This window comes from Puma concolor, chromosome E2 (assembly GCF_028749965.1).
Source record: "Puma concolor isolate L17-30 chromosome E2, mPumCon1.1.hap2, whole genome shotgun sequence".
Taxonomy (NCBI): Eukaryota; Metazoa; Chordata; class Mammalia; order Carnivora; family Felidae; genus Puma; species Puma concolor.
The window spans coordinates 25,655,941-25,673,860 of NC_141681.1; positions in this window are offsets into that span (position 1 = coordinate 25,655,941).

Genomic DNA, 17,920 nt, shown 5'->3' on the forward strand with positions numbered 1-17,920 from the left:
CCTTGCCATTTACCCTGTCTGTGTCTGGGCTGTCTGCCCATCTGGCAGAGCAGTGCACCTGTGTTCTATACCAGGCAGGCTGTCTGTGTTTTAAAACTCCAAGCTTCAGGGACCTGGTGTGGTGTATTACCACGCTTGACATCTAGGGGAGGGTCTTGCTACACTGGGGCTGGTGCAGGTTTGCCCCACAGGGACAGTCACACCAACACACAGGAGATTGGAGTTTGGAATAAAGTGCAGTAAAGAGCAGGTATCTCTGCACTTGTGCTGAGGGGCAGGAAAGCATAATGGTGCCTGCTGGCTCTTTGTCCCCAGAGAGGCAAGGTCACCTCTCTCAGATGTACTCCAAGAAAGGGGAACTATCTCTCTGGTGTGCCCCAAAGGATCCTCAGATCGTGCCATCTGCTCCTGGACTTCTGACCTCCTTCTCCACAGGAGTACCGTAGCGCCTGCTGGGCTCAAAACCCATGGCGCCATGGCGCAGATCTCTAAACTCCAGTCTTTGAGGTCCACCTGAGGTAAAAACTCATGATCATCAGCTCCTCTCATTTTCCCAGCCAATGGCTTTGGAGAAGTGTTTTCCTTGTGGGATCCCCTGTGCACTCCTCTCTCTTTGTTTCTCTCTCTCTGTCTCTCCTCTCTCCACAATCAGGGCTCCCTCCCTTCCATGGCACCTATGATCCTTTTCTTCCCCAAATCACCCCTCTGCACCTCCTAGCCTCCACAATGTGGTCTCTTTTCTCCCTCTAGTTGTGCAGTTTGTTTGGTCAGTTCTCAGATCAATTTCTTGGGTGTCCAGAATGATCTGATATTTATCTAGCTGTGTTTGAGGGATGAGGCAAGCCTAGGATCCTCCTACTACTTCACCGTCTTCCAGTCTTCAACAACAAAACGTTTTAAAAATCATACGCAATAGTAGTTCTGGCATTTCCTAAAATCCCACCTGTGGTGATAAAGCTAGCATTCATGGCAGTTATATAAAGCTTTGACTGTTCTATAATTCTGTAATTGTTCTATAAATTCTAAAGCTTGTTATGCCACAGCTCTGAAACTTTGGGCACAGTAGTTAACGGGGGCTTTATTCTTGCCTGCATGATGCCAGGCTGCCACATTCTTAGCAAATAACATTTAAAAGGAAATGGGCTTCATGCAATAGAGTTTGTCATACAATGAAATTCCTACTTATGCAAAATGCAGCAGTGCTTAAGAAAATCCCAGTCATTTGAGGGTATGGTCAACTGAGATTCCATTACTTGGCATTTCATTACACTATGTGCATCTGTAATTCGTACATTTTGGAACTCTTCAGTGTCTAGAAGAGAGCATGACATATAACATCATGAATATGGCTCGTTATATTCCTACATAATTTAATGCCTGAACCGGCTAAATAACAAAGGATGATATAGGGAAGAAAACATTAAGTTTTAAACTTTGTATCTAGTTTAGTCTCCCTTACCCCCAAGCAAGATAGCTGCAAAACTTAAACTCCATCTCTTCTGAGGCTGATACCTCATGGACTGAAGCACAGTGACTTACATATGCTAGCCACTAAGAGAGGCAATCCAAATCCGCCAAGCTGATTGCTTACTCTTGGAACCAGTCTACTCAGTGTCCAATACCAGCTGTGCCACTTTATTGGCTTGTACAGTCTTGAGACAGTTACTTCCTGTTTCAGTTTCCTCAGTCACATCTGCTGTCACAGTCAGGGGAGGTGATAATAACTACCTCATAAGATTGTTTTAAGAATTGAAAGAGGTAATCCATAGAATCAAATAGAACAGCATCTGCCACAAAGCAAAGCCTTCAATATATGTTAGACATCACTGTTTTTTCTCTAGGAAAAATCAGAAGCTAACTAAGAGTTTTCGACTGGAGTGAGGTGTGATGGAAGTGACCATGATTTGTAGGTAAAAAACATTTCTGCCTAGAGAGGTGCATGCTAATCGTGCAATGTGTAGAGAAGAGCCCAAGAGCAGGATTACAGCAGGGGGCATGTAACAGCAGGAAAGTGACTTCCACGAGACATGTGGCTCATATCATTTCATGGAAGGCAGGCCCAGAACTGAGACTCTACAGAGTGTAAGTGCAGGGAGACCAACAAATCCCATGAGAATAAAGAATGTCAAAATCCATCATTTCCAACAGGCTTCCAAGTCTGAAATTAGGAGATGAAAGGGCATTAAGTTGATTTCTCTGTGTAAACTGGTCTTGCATTAAATATGTACAAAAACATCCTAAACAATAAAGGAGGCAGTGCAAAGATACAGTAGACATGGGGAACGGCATACGTATAGGGTTAGGAGGGTCCTAAGAAAAGTCTATAGTAACACTGCTCAATGTAACTTTCTGTGATTATATAAATGTTCTATTCTTGCACTCTCCAGTATGGTCACTAGTATCCATAATATAATATGACTTGTAACTACAATGTGTAACTATATAATGTGACTTGAGCATATGAAGAACTAAATTTTAAACTTAATTTAATTAAAAATTTAACAGTCATAGGTGGCTAATGGCTACCATTTTGGGCAGTGGGAGTCTAATAAAGGACTATGATATCCCCACACCTAGGCAAACCAGTATATTTCAGTGCTTTCTAGTTTTGTGATTTATCCAGTCATCTGCATTCCTACAAATGATGCTAAGAGACTTAGAATTCATATTGTCTATAAGAATAAAAACTTACCTTTTTTAACAGCAAGTAGGATAGAACTCCGGAAAACAAAGTGTTGTTGCAAACCCTCTTGCTAGAGTTAATAAGCACTGACTGTTGCTCTTTCCTTTTGTGGTCTCCATTACCTGTACACCAGGCCCAATAAAAAACAGGGGTTGGTGAGCAGTTTAAAAAAAAAATCTAAGTTCTCTCAAATTATCCAGAATCAGTGTGCCCATTAAACTCATAAAAATATCATCTTTCACTGGATGCCACAGTTGAGAAAGAATACAACAAATGTGGTAAAATAATGGCAGTTGTTACTTATTTTTCAGATATAGCATACTTAAGTTGTTATAGTGTCATCATTTCTGCTCTTGAAGAATTTCTGAAGACAAAACAACAAACACATTTAGAGGTGAATGTACAACTTGGATTCCTATAAACAAAGCTGTAGTCAGGTATCCAACACTTCAGGAAGAAGATGTATATTTCTGCAATATTTTAAAATAATCAATGAAGGAGTAAAGTTTTTCCGAACAATTCTTACACTTAAAACGTATTGTCAAGACTCAATAAAGGTGTCATATGACAGATGATTCCCTACTTTTCCCTTGAAAAGCAGCAACTTATTTTTTCTTCCCTTTGAGCTCTCTCCTTTCTGAAATGTTCTGCACTATGCCCTGTCAGATGAAAAATAAAAAGGCTCCATTTTATGTAAGCCACTATTACTCTTGGCAACAAATCCTAATGTATACAGAATAAGATTGTGTTAGGGGTGCCTGGGTGGCTCAGTTGGTTAAGCGTCCGACTTCAGCTCAGGTCATGATCTCCCGGATAGCTCACAGCCTGGAGCCTGCTTCAGATTCTGTGTCTCCCTCTCTCTCTGCCCCTCCATGCTCATGATCTGTTTCTGTCTCTGTCTCTCTCTCAAAAACAAATAAACATTAAAAATAAAATAAAATTTAAAAAAAGGTCATGTTGTATTCTCAACTGATTTGAGTTGAATGTTGGTTTCACACTACATACATGTTAAGGGGATCCAGGTCATTTCTCCTTTTATAACTGATAGAATTTTCTTTCTTTCTACCACTAATAATGGCTACATTTTTTTTTTGAATACTTACTATATGTCATACACTATTCTAAGTGCTCTGTACAATAAATTTATGAAATCTTCAAAAGCAACCTATGGAACAGCTAATATAAATGTCCTCAATTTGTAATAGAAAGTTTTCATCACACAGAATTTAAACAATTGTCCCAAGGTCAAAGGGCTACTAAATATTGATACTGGTAAGAGCCATGTAGATTTGTGAGTCAATAAATAGCCCATCCTCTTAACCACTAGTGCTAAAAGGTTAAGGTATGACTGGTATAGCATTATTTACATGAGGCAATAGATCCAGCTAAAATGCAGACAGTTCTGTTGGTTTTTCTGCCTTTTAAAGCCAAGTTTTTAATACCTATGCATCTCAGAATTCATTTTTAATGTATTTCACTCTTTATTTTATTTGTATATTCATGAACTTCTCGTTTCTCTTATATGAAAAGGGCTGTATGAATATCTTCAGACTACTTGCTTGGATTTTATTGGCATTATCACTGTCAGCATCATACCTAATATGTATTAAGCACTTTCTGTATATTAGATCTTCACACAAAAGTTTACAACAATTATCTCATTCAATATTATTATAACCTAATTGATGGGTACAATTATTATCTCTATTTTACAAATGAGGAAATGGAAGCTCAGAGTGCTTATGTACCTTTCTCAAGTTGTCACAGTCACAGAGGAATTAACTCAGGCCTGCCTTATTCTACTAATTTTACTGAGGAACCACACACATATAGCCCTAGTTGTAATTTTGCCTGTGGACAAAGCTGATTGTTCTATTCAGCTGTGGTTTTCAACCTGCAAATATGCAATTTCCTGTTTAAGTCATAATAAATATGCCAGTTATTAAGAACACATAACTTTCTGCCCCTGCCTCAGAACACATTTATTGCATTTTCCTCTAGGCAGGTAAGAAACATGCATTTAAATCTCCCTCTGATAAATGATTCTTAGAACTGCACTGATTCTTTGCTTTCCTTGTGGCCTCACATAAAGTGCTGCAGTTAAAGTGGTGAGTAGGGGAAGTAGTAGCAGAATATGGACTGGCAGTGAATAAAGAGAAAAAATGAGAGAGGGGAATAGTCTTTGCCAGTGATGGAAATGGCAAGGCTAAATAGGAATTTAAACTCCCTTTTACCTCCCAGTGAACAAACGCACAACTTTTAACATTCTTCCTTTACATCTTAAATCTTGGAGGCTTGGTATCATTAAGTGACTCAGTGCAATAGTCCTTCAAGAGAAATTATACCCCATCTAAGAAATAGTGACAAATACCAGATAAAGTACTCTCAGTCTAGTCAAACCACTGCCTTGGAAAGCAATAACATTGCCTGCTTTGATTCACACTGTGTTTCTCTGCATCACATACTAGTAGACTGTTTATCTTATTCAATGGCAGCTCAATATAAGACTGAGAGCTATAAAGAATTTATTCTATACTCCCTCCCCAAATCCTTTGTGGTAAAAATGTTAGAGCTTTGTTTTACTTAACTTCAGGACTCCTTCTCTTGCTATTGTTCATTCCTCTTGTCTGGTGATTGTGATAAAAGAAAGAGAAGAATTTCTGAGATGACAACCATTGGGTAGAAAGTCTTTCATGCTAATTTCCAAGATAGCAAAGTGTTAATGATCATCCCCTGGATACCTATAAAGTTTTAATCTATCCATAGCAAGTACACTTCTTTGGCAGAAATTGTCTGCCCTGAAAACAGCCATTTCCCTTCATTCTCCCTCCTTTCTGGCAGAAATTGATTTCTGCCATAGACAATGAAATGTTGGTCCTTTCTTCACAATCCTTTCCTGCAGTTAAGAACCATTAGGCATTAAAATCCTGGCCGTTGATACATACTAATAATGTCTTCTGAGAGCTTATGTGAAAGATTTTTTTCCCTGATAAAGATATAGCTCCAAGTATCCCACCTTCTTTCTTTCTGCCTTTAAAGGAGATGTATATGGGTGTGTGACAACTGTCTTGTCACTAGGAGTTTACTGGCTTGAGAATGAACAATCAACATGCAGAGCATCATAAGACAAAGATTCAAAATTTTAGAATCTTGAAGGCATTACTGAGCTATTGACCTAATGCTGCAACTGCCTCTCTCCAGACTTCTTAATTTGTGAATAATTAGCTATCTTAACTATGTAGGCCATTTTCAGGTTTATGAGCATTTTTTTTCCTTCCAGTCAAAACCATAGTAACTGTTGCACCTACATGTCCCAGGTATTGCAACTAATTCAGTAAGTTGACAGAAATAATCCCTATACTCACGAAAACGCAGACATACAACCCTTTCCAGGAAAATGAGTGGTCATCATTAAGCTTTGCTCATGACCACTTTGCCTCTGGTGTCCAAAGATTAAATATGTTGGAAAAAAGAAAACAGTAATGATTAGCTCTTTAGCTTTGACTTTTTTTGTTATCAATTTTATGATCTGTAAAATGAAACTGGAGGACCTTCAAAGTTACCCATAAGATTCTAAAATTCTATCTTCTTCAGAAGTGTTTTGGAACATATGTTCAAACAAAAGTTTGAACAACGGGCATTGCTAAATTTGGTCTAGACATGAGAGTGCAACTATTAGAATTCTTCATCCTATTTATAATAAAGATTTGAATCTGAAAGTGTAAGAAGGATTAAATTTAGAGGTGAATATAACAGAATTATAAATCAGATCACATTTAATAATAACATCAAAGGTAATGATAAAAGCAATGTTGCTTCCTAGACATACTTTCGTTTCTGGATGGTTGGGACAAAACCACAGGTAACATTGAATGTGACATTGGATTTAAGGGGACAGGGGACACTTCACAGGTAAAGACAGAGAGAAGGACAGGAAGAGACTTCAGAGACTGTCACAGAGACAGGATTCAAAAGATGATAACCTATGTAACACAAAATTGCTTCCTTAAAATGCTGAGTCCTGGGCCTCACCCTCTGGTCTGATGCAAATAAACTTCTTAGGTAATCCATGAAAATCTGCATTTTAATAAAAGCCTCAAGTGAGTCTTCCCTAAGCACATTTAATTTTGGGAACCAATGCTCAAGATCTGCTCTGAGCCACGTGTAATTCTGTTTAAATTAACTAAATAAAAAATTTTTAAATTCAGTTTCTTAGTTGCACTACTCTTTCTTAGTTGCTCCATAGGCACATCTGGATAGCAGCTACCATAGGAGACCACACAGGCATAGAACATTTCTACCCTCACAGAAAGTTCTATTACATGTCTACAGCATGTGTTGTGTATATAAGCTACATCGCCAATCAATTAGCATCTCTCCCTCCAAAATCAAATTCCCTTCTCTATGCTCCAGTCCCTCTCCCCATGAAAGCATTCTATCCTTTCTCTTATCTATACTAGAGGCCTGCTTCTGACTATTTCTTACTTTAAAAACAATAACACTACTACCACCACCAACAAACATGCTATTGACCAATATTGAATACCATGAGACACTATATCCATCACTTTATGTTTACTGTAATTCTAATTTTCATGATTAACTTGTGAAACTCATTTAACATCTGCATTTTATGAATGACTAAAGTGTAAATCAGAGACATTCATTCATTTACTCAATGTCAAGTATTTAGTGCCTACTATCGTTAGGTATATTCTCTGACTGTGGAAGAGGGTGCAGCATGGTATATACACACACCCACAACAAAAAAAAAACTGCTGTCATCATATTTCTATTTTTGTGGGCAGAGACAGGCAATAAGCAAGTATATAAGTAAATTATTAAACAATGTATGTCATATGTATGTCAGTTTGCTACTAAGCAATGTATTTCAGATTGTGTAGAGAGAAAATAACTACTAGAGTAAGATAAGATCAACCAGCTAGTAATTGATGAAATTAAGATTTATATTCAAATATATATGATCCTATGAATGAGCACTTTCTTTCCAAGTTGGCAACGTTCTGGGTACTTAAAAAAAATCCTTACCCCAAGTTTTAAGGAAAAATAAAATTTCCTTATTTTTTCATAACTAATTCAAAAGGAAGGAGCAGAATAATTTCCAGAACAAAGAGGAGACAGGCTATGACTGAATAAGTATGGGGAATTGCAAGGAATTAGGGAGTAGGAAGATAACACGCAAATTAATTGAGAAGAAAATAAGGACCACAGAAGTCTAGGTGAGCTATAGAAGGAAAAATGTATCAGTCTTTATTCTTTGCAAGTTACTCTGCCAAAAGAGGAAATATTTTTGTTTTCATCTGTATTTATTTTTGCGTACCAAGTGCCTTTATCTTTGGAGTTCAGATAGGTAGTTATTTAATTCCCTTTCTTAACCTCATTTAAAACTATTCTTTTGTTAATAGGGCATATTTATTTATGCAAAGTCAAGTATGCAAAAAAAGTCACACTTCTCTATTTCACTGAAAGGAGTGTAAATATAATTCTGAAGCCCCTTTCCTCTAGGCTGGCACAAATTATAATCTCAGCGATTTTTGTGCCTGGGTAGACACAAACCTATATACACATAAACACATACCCTCTCAATAAATATGCAAAGATGCTTGGTCTTGCCCAGTATGCAAGCATGGGGCAAGACTCAATTGCTTCTACTCCAAGTAATTACCACTGAAGTACTCACTGCTCTAGACTTGAAGTTAGAAACTGGGATAATTGAGGGACACACTTAAAACACAAGAACCTTCTGAGGCTAGTGTTTGCAGCCTGCTTCCCACTGAGCCATCTGTATGGAAGTCTTGTTACTCTCCTGGGAGCAGACACATCTCCACTTCTAGGAGATGTCAGGGAACTGGCAGTATCTGCCCTCTGCTCATCTTATTCCTCTTGCTTTAAACTTACTTTGCATCTCCCCATCAAACAAACAAACAAACAAAAACTCTGTCAAAACCTAGTGTAGATTTCTATAGAGGTAGAAAGAGGGACTGTCTTCACATAGTGTCTCTCTTCCATTTTTTTAGGATGCTTGCAATTACATTGGGCTCACCTGAATCATCTAGGATAATCTCCTAACTTTAAGGTCACCTGATTAGCAACCTTAATTCCATCTGCAACCTTATTACCCTTTGCCACATAGCCTAACGGGTTCACATATTTTAGAGATTAGAGTATGGACATTGTGCGGGATCACCATTCTGCCTACTACTACAGCTTTTTATGCCAAAATAAGAAGTATCTTGAAGCATTTCAGTTGTTTTATTAAGAACCCTCTAACTTTGATTTGCAAATAGCTGAGTTATAACTGAAAGGTAGAGAATATGGTTCCTTGATATGCCTTCAGTTCTCTATGGAATGAGAATTACTCAAATGTCAACATAAAATAGATATAAAGAAAGGGAATTAGATGCAATCAACCCCTCCAAGTCATTATCTGTGGTACCAAGAAATAGTTACTTTTATTTTTTACAATTTTTCCTTCCTGCACATCCCTGTTTCACTGTTTTTCCCAAGGCTTCACTTACTATCTCCAATTTCAGCTATCCCTCTGCTCACATAAAGAGAATATTGATGAGGGCAGTGGGAGACTAGAGTTTCAGTCCCAGCTCTGCCACTGGATAACCGCAATCCCCAGGTCAATTCACTTTCTGTCTCTGAGATGCAGTCTCTCCATATGTAAAACTCTAGACTATACCAATCTCTTATCAAATAAGATGCACAGTACAGATGAGGGACATGGCACATGTATAAAATATAATTCACTCCTCAATGATCTATCATTGTTATCTGTATTTTAGAGGTTAAAGAAATTGAGGCTCAGATAAGGTAAATAACATTTCCTAGATTAACCCAGTTTATACATAAAAGAAACTAATAGATTATCTCATATAATATAAAATATTCTCATGTAATATGTAAAGTATAAAATTCTCTCAATTAATAATCAGAGCGCCATGCTGTCACTCAAATGGAAATAGATGTGACTATGTAGAAACATAAACTTACACACAATAAATAATTCATGTCTTTGCAATAAAGTCATTCTATTACCACAAATTCCAAGTGATGTATTCAAAAGTGAGGGGAGCAGAAAGCTCAATTTCCCAAGCTGCTGAGTCCTTGCTGCAGGCAGATTCTAGCTCTGATTAAATTAATGCCTGCCCAAACATAGGAACAGAGCCAACCTGAGAATCAATGTCAGTTAAAGCTTTCAGCTCTTTGGGTGTAACTTTTATTTTTCAACATAGAATACAGTCCAATTCTTTTTATCACTGCAGAAAGTTAATAGGAGCATTTGGATCAAACACATCCATGTTATAGACTAAAGTGTTCAGAAAATGTAGTTACAAGAATAAAAAAAAAATCTGAAGAAAACCCTATCTGAACATCTCTATCACAAGTTGCTGGTTAAAAATTACTAGAGGCTCAAATGGGTATTATTAGCTCTTTCAGGATTTCTGTTCACTATCACTATACACAGATTAGAGCCCATCCATCTGTTATGTAAAGAATAATCAAAGCTAATGATCACAAAGCATCCTAGGTATCGGTTACTATATTAACTAGATTTATATAGGTTTCCTCATTTTTCTTAGCAATTTTATAAAGTATGTTCTAATATTATCCAAATTTTTCAACTGAAGGGACAGAGACATAAAAGAGTTAAGAAGTTGCCCACAATTGCACAGCTAACAAGATGTGGGGTAGTCAAGTTCTCTCATTTGAGAGCTCATGCTGTATACAGCTTCAGTTTGGCAGAAAAATTCCTTCCCATTGAACAGAAATGCATCATTCTCTTTTTGTTGTTGTTGTTTCTTTATCCATAATTGTGAGACCTTAGGATAATGACATCATTTTTTCACTTTTTTCTCATTTCATCTTTCACTGACCAAGACAGAATCTTTCCTATAAAAGGTGATCAATAAACAATTTTAAGATTAATAAATCAGATGTGGAGAAAAAGAAACCCTTGTGCACTGTTGGAGGAAAAGCAAATTGGTGCAACCACCACGGAAAACAGTATGGAGATTCCTCAAAACATTAAAAAAGAGTTACCATAGGATTCAGTAATTCCAATACTGGGTATTTACCCAAAGAAAACAAAAATGCTAACCTGAAAAAAAAATATATGCCATTGCATGTGTATTGCACCATTGTTTTCAATAGCCACAATCTGGAATCAACCCAAGTGTCCACTGACAGATGAATGGATAAATAAGATGTGGTGTATACACATGGATGCAATAATATGGATGGGTGGATGGATGGAAAGATAAATACCACATGATTTCACTCATATGTGGAATACAAAAAGCAAAACAAATGACCAAACAAAGAGAAAAAGAAAAAGAGACCAAAAAGACCCCCCAGATTCTTAAATACAGAGAACAAACTGGTGGTTGCCAGTGGGTGGGTAGGAGGGGTGAAATAGATAAATGGGATTAAGAGGATACTTCTTTTGATAAGCACTGAGAAGTATAAAAATTCTTGATGATAATGTACATCTGAAACTATTATAACACTGTATATTAATTGTACTTGAATAAAAAAATAACATCCCTTAAAAAGTATATTAATATACCGGGGCGCCTGGGTGGCGCAGTCGGTTAAGCGTCCGGCTTCAGCCAGGTCACGATCTCGCGGTCCGTGAGTTCGAGCCCCGCGTCAGGCTCTGGGCTGATGGCTCGGAGCCTGGAGCCTGTTTCCGATTCTGTGTCTCCCTCTCTCTCTACCCCTCCCCCATTCATGCTCTGTCTCTCTCTGTCCCAAAAATAAATAAACGTTGAAAAAAAAAATTAAAAAAAAAAAAAAGTATATTAATATACCATTCTATATATACCATTCTCTAATATACCAGACTTACCTCCATTTGTCATGATTGTCTTCAATTAGCACTATCACCCTCACTCGGCAAAGTAGCAATGCTAACAGTCCACAGAATATTCTTAACATTTATTAGCAGACAATTTAAAACAGGTAAGAAAACAATTATGTTTGGGACATAGGTTATTTTTTCTTAGCTAAGCATTGATTCCAAAAATCTGCTGGTTAACATTCATCCAGTATTTAACTCCCTGTGTGCATCTGAAGTGTCTTAGACACAGGAATGACTTCTCCTCAATCTGCTTTTCAGTAATCAGGTATCTAAAATTCTGGCCTTTCTGAGGAACTGATGCTTTATTTCCATCCTGGAAGTCTGAAAAGTTGGAGACCTGATATGTAACGTTTACTTTAAGGATATGGCTGGGAAATCTTCTCATTAGCAACTGTTTAACAATTGTTAAATACAATAGTCGAGGACTATTTAAAGACCAGTGATCTAAGAATGGGTTTCTCAAATAAAGAAGGCACCAAAAATGAACTTAAAATGAATAAAATAGCCAAGTGTCCTCAGATGGTTCATGGTGGCCTAGTGAAATGAATATGTGTACATAAAGACAAAAGACAGATCAGCAGAAGGTTGAGCCAATCAGAGGTCTTAATGGCGAGGGAAATAGAGATTCCTCAAACTTCACTGAAAATTGCAATTGGGGCTTTCTGGGCAGCATTTCTCTATTTTCTCTTCCTCTCTAATATCCAATAAAGCTAATCATCTACCAGTGTTGAATTTTACCTGTTAGGTGACACAAGAGGACTGTGGCTTTGTGGAAAATAAATACGAATATTAATCCCTCCTTTTCTGATTGAAAATCAGTAGCACGACTATAAATTATGAATTTCTAAGTCACCACACATACTAACTTGATTATTAGTACTGTCTTTGTCATTGTTTCATTATCAGTACCTGTGGTGTTAAGATCTTCATAAGCATTATTCACTTGGTTTTGTTAACACCCAAAAGATTTGTGATAGCAATCTCCATTTGACACTTGAAAATACTGGGTTTAGAAGAGCTGAAATAACTCATTCAAGGTCACATAGTTAATTCACACCCCTTTCTATTCGCATCCTATATCATTGTCTCTTTTACCACTGACCAAGCATCGAGCTTATACATGTAACTAAAAGAGAAAATGTCACTGTCCTGTAGAAAACTTTGATTTCATTAATAGATTAATATTACCTACAGTAATTTCTAAGAAACTAAACAGACTCAAAGGCAAGAGTTAAAGAAATGGGCTCCTACATGATAAAGAGAATCAAGGACAGTGAGGAAGAAGAATAAAACAGAAATTTGGATTGATAAGCATCAGGATTCCCTGCTCTTTTCTGAGACTGTCCACTGAGATTTTATTTCCATAAAATCACACAATTGTGTTATATGTGCCAATTTAATTCAGAAATCTTTTATATAGTTTATATTACTTTGCATTTACCCAACCTGTTGTAGTTTAATCTTTGCATATACCTCCATGATGCTTAGCCCTGCCCATGAAGAACAAAGAAAACAGTTTCAGCCTCGGTCAATGTGCTTTGCACTAAAAATATAAAATATCCATTTTTACTCTTCATCTTCCAAATACTATTCTGTTTTCTCTGCTTTAAAGTCAATGTCATAGGTTTTTGTCCTTTCCAATTTGACCATCAGACATAAGTCTTTACCATGATCACCCTGGCTCTTATTTATTGGCATCCAGATTCCACTTGACTGGTTATAGATTGTTTGTCCCATACCTGTTATTTAAAAGCACATATTTCTACACAGTGGATTTCCTAAGCTACAGTTGATTTCAATCAATTTTATTTAACTCACTTTTAATTTCCTTCATGCCTAGACTTTTCAAAAAATCCAATACCATATTTTATGCTGTGTCATTTGAAAACTTGCAAACTGATTAAGCTGTGATCACAGCCATGTGCAATACCTCCACTTTCCTACAAGTTTATGATATAGCAAGGGGACAATGTTAGCCAGTAATTCTAAAGGGGAGACAAAACGATGTATTACAAAGAGAAAAGAACAAGTACTCAGAAGATCTAGATGCACTGTAATTACGTTATTTCTCAATTTAAATCCTTCAATGATTCCCTCAAGGGCAACCAATTAACGCCCAACATTCTCAGTAATGCTTATAAGGCCATCATGATATTCACTTCAGGGCCATCTTCCCTAGCTCTCAATCCTGCCAGATTTACTCTATCTTGTGGGTCTTCATGTTCTCTCACTTTACCCTTGTTCTTCTTTGTATATGTTACTGTGTCTCTCTCTGGAAATCTACCAGGATAACTCTTACTAATTCTTTATGATTTAGCTTAGACATCATTCCACTCCTAGTGTCATATGTCCACCAAGAGCTTCCCAAATTTGCTTAAGGTAAGAAATATCTCAGGAAACTCCAGATCTACAAAATGAGTGTTTTCAACATTTCTGAGATCTTCTTTAATCAGATATGGTAAGACATGCAGACAAAGAAACAGAAATGTGAAAAAATAATTCAAAATGCAGTAAGCACCGCTAAGAGACTCACTCAAAATGGAGCTGGACAGACCTTGAAGGAAGCAGGACCCATGCACATTTCCTGTTTCAATTCTTGGAACACCACAAACTTTTGACTTTTGTCAGTTGCAAATAGACCACCTCCTGGAAAATTTCCAGTTTGGGCTGAAACAGAAATAATGGAATGCCTGTTAGCCAAATAGCCTATCATGTATCAGACAGTCAGCACATCAAACTCTGCCAGCACCAATCACAATTCTTTCAAAACAATTTATGTGAAAATCTAGTGTTTTTTATCTTTATAAGCCTGTACCTCCTCCTTGCAATTTGGAGCACATTTTTAAATTTCCATTGACACTGGGTCTCCCATATTGCAATCCCTAAGACCCCAAATAAACACTTTGGGTTGCTTCTTGATTAACGTAAGATAGGACATGCCACACAGACCAACAGGGGGAAGGGCTGGGATCAGACATGAGGTAGGTGAGTGAGGGGAAAATGTGAACAAGAGTCTTTATGGTGGTTTTCACAGAAAGGAAGGGGAGAAGCAAGTTAATCGGTTTTAGTATTGGCTAGTGGGAATAGGTTTCAGGATTTGGGAAGAACTGGAACTGTTTCTAGTGGCCTGATACCTGGCTAAGGGTGATTAGGGCAGGTGAGTAATGGCCCAGAGACTATTGTTGGTTGTCTTACATTTGAAAGGTCTGCTTCCCCCAAGAGTTATCTCTAGGAACTGGTGAACCTTGGAAGGGGCAGTCCCAGCAAGACTCCAAGATGTCAAAACATCAGAAAATAAGGGGGAAAAAAAACATGACTAGTACAGTGAATCTCTTTAGGGAAAATCATTAACTTCTAAAGCACCCAGGTAGAGTCCCATTCCTAGTAAGAGTGGTGGGATAGTTTATATAGGAATAATCTGCCTCTAGATAACAATGAATTTTACTTCCCTTAGAGACAAGAGCAGAGAAAAATTAAAGGGAACATGACTATTGATAAAAAGTATGGTACTGAACAAGATTTATTCTTAAAGAGTCTTTCCCAAAAAGGTTCTGGTTTGCACTGGGTGGGGCAGCTATAATTCAGGCAAAAATAGCAATAGCAATCTTACTGGATTGAGGTGTCAGAGAATGAAGTTGAGGATACCAAAGTGTTTGGAAATTAAGGACATAACCACAGAGAGTGGAGCCCCTAACTATGCCTACAAATCTCCCATAAAACTCCGGCTGACCCTAAACTATCTGTGCACATGTAGGCTTCAAGAAGTCTCATAAAAAACAACAGAATATTGAAAATCTGACCATAGTTCCACACTATTGACAGCAGGGAAACACACTTTGATGTTTGAATCACACCTATTTAAAAGGGTGTCATGAAAACTTTCCACTGAAATTCTACAATAGTCATGGTTTAGAAATAAAGACTATGTCCTTGGACTAAGCAATATTCTTCAGACTAATGGAAAAGCTGACACAGACATTCTGTGATTAAGTATAAAACCCAGTCTCCTCTAAAATTAAGAAAATCTGGGTGCCTGGGTGGCTCAGTTGGCTGAGTGCCTAACTCTTGATTTTGGCTCAGGTCATGATCTTAGGGTCAGGAGATCGAGCCCCACATCAGGCTCTGAGCTGCACATGGAGCCTGCTTGTGATTCTCTCTCTACTTTTCCCTCTGCCTCTCCCTTGCTTGCATGCATTCACTCTCTCCAAATAAATAAATAAACATAAATTAAGAAAATCAACTAGTAAAATAAGTCCCTGATTCATCTGAGATGTTGCATGCATCAATAATCCATTTCTTTCACTGGTGAGTACTATTCTAGAGCAAAGAGGTAACACAGTTTATCATCACATGGGCTTATGTAGAGCCAAGGTTTTTAATTTTGATGAGGTCCTACTTACCATTTTTCTTTCATTAATTGTGCTATTGATGTCAAGTCCAATAATGCTTTGACCAGACCTAAATCATGAAGACTTTCTCTTTATTATTTTTGTCAAAAATCAATTGGACATACTTGTATCATTCCATTTCTGGGTTCTCTATTCTAGCCTATTTATCTGTGTGCCTATCTTGCCAGTACGACACTGTCTAAATTACTGTAGCAAGATAGCAGTCCATAATATTTGATAGAGTGATTCTTCCTATTTTATTCTTCTTTGTCAAGATTTCATTATTCTGGGGTCAATGCATTTCCATAAAAATTTTAGAACAATCTCATCTAGATAGAGATTTATATCTAATCTCTAAATATCTTTTCAAAATTTGGTTCTGGAGGAAATGGAAAAAGTATGGAAAAAAGTAACTTTGGTAAAAGACTATTATCCAAAATAAAACAAATATAAATTAAAATAAAGAAATCTCAAAACTCAAAATAAAAACTCAAAATAAAGAAATCTTAAAACTCAACAGAAATTCAGTAACCCAATTTAAAACATGGGCAAAAGACCTGAGTATATACCTCACCAAAAAAAGATACATGGATAGGAAATAAGCATGTGAAAAGATACCCAATGTCATATATCATAAAAGAATCGCTAATCAAAACAACAATGAGATACTACTACGTGCCTGTTAGGACCAAACATAAAACACTGACAAAACCAAATGCTGCTGAGGATATAGAGTAACAGGAACTCATATTCAATGAGTGGGAATACAAAATGGTGTAACTATTTTGGAAGACCGTTTCTTACAAAAGAAAACACATTCTTACCATACGACCTAGCAGTCACACTCTTTGATATTTACTGAAATGAAGTAAAAACTTATGTCCATATCCAAGCAGAACATGGATATTTATAGTAGCTGTATTCATACTTGCCAATACTTGAAAGCAACCAAGAGGTCCTTCAGTAGGTAAATAAACTGTGGTAAATCCAGGCAATGGATTATTATTCAGTGCTAAAAACAAATGAACTTGAAGCCATGAAAAGACATGGTGGAGCCTTAAATTTATATTACTAAGTAAAGGAAGCCAATCTGAAAAAGCTACATACTGTATGATTCCAAATATATGATATTCTGGACAAGTCAAAACTATAGAGACAGTAAAAAATACAGTGGTTTTCAAGGGATAGGGAGGAGGAAAGGGTAAATCAGCAGAGCAGAGATTTTAGGGCAGTAAAACTCTTCTGTATGATACTATAATGGTGGATGTATGTCATCATACATTTGTCCAAACTTATATAATATACAACACCAAGAGTGAATGCTAATGTAAACTACGGATGCTGGGTGATAATGATGTGGTAGGGCAGATTCACTGATGAAAAGAAGTATATCCACACTCTCCGTGGATGTTGATAGTGGTAGAGGTGATTGGGATGGGGAAAGAGGTATATGGGAAACTTGTACATCTTCTGTTTAATTTAGCTGTGAACATAAAACAGCTTTTAAAAAATAGAGCTTATTTTTAAAAATCTTCACAAGTTTTCTGTAGTAATTAGTGTAATATTGGAAAGCATTTAGAAGAATGCTTGGAACATATTACAAAGTGCTCCATAAATGTTTGGCACATAAAGAAAAAAATTTACTTTGACTACTAGTTGACACTGTATACAAACATTAAGTCAAAGAGGATCATGGATATAAACACATCAGTTGGAACAATAAAGTTTGTGTAAGAAAATAGGAGAAAATATTCATGACCTTGGGTTTGACAAAATTTTCTTAAACTAGACCTAAAAAGCACAGTCACTGAAATAAGGAGAGAACGGAGTTTGAATATATAAATATACACACTCACACACACACAACTTTGGCTTACCCCAAACACTGTTAATTAAATTAAAAGGCCAGAGATGGGATAAAACATCTGAATACATGTAACTGCCAACATATATGTATTT